This window comes from Haliaeetus leucocephalus, unplaced genomic scaffold (assembly GCF_000737465.1).
Source record: "Haliaeetus leucocephalus isolate CR32 unplaced genomic scaffold, Haliaeetus_leucocephalus-4.0 Scaffold110, whole genome shotgun sequence".
In the NCBI taxonomy this organism is placed as follows: Eukaryota; Metazoa; Chordata; class Aves; order Accipitriformes; family Accipitridae; genus Haliaeetus; species Haliaeetus leucocephalus.
This window is the reverse complement of record NW_010972546.1, coordinates 99,507-99,890: the sequence shown is the minus strand read 5'-3', so window position 1 is coordinate 99,890 and position 384 is coordinate 99,507.

Genomic DNA, 384 nt, shown 5'->3' with positions numbered 1-384 from the left:
GGGGGTCTGTGCATCCCCCCCCCACTGCTCCATTGAAGCTCAGAAGCCCCCAGCATCCCGCAACCTCCCCCCCCCACCCCAGGAGCAGATCCCATGGGTGGGCTGCCATGCTGGGAAGTCTTGGCTGGCGGCAGCGAGGCGCCGAAGCTGCTTGGCTTGGGTCGGCTCCCACCGGCCCCCCCCTGCCGGGGACCCACGGGGCACAGCCGTGGGGAGCGCTGGTGGTTGGGAATGGCTTTGCTTGGAGCCAGGGTCTGGCTGAGCCAGGACCACCCAGGGAGGCTGGACCAGACAAGGGGCCAAATTCGTGTCCCTGTCCCCCAGGAGCCACGCTGGCGGTGGGGCAGCACCCGAGGGCTGTGGGTCCTGCTGGGGCTCAGGGTG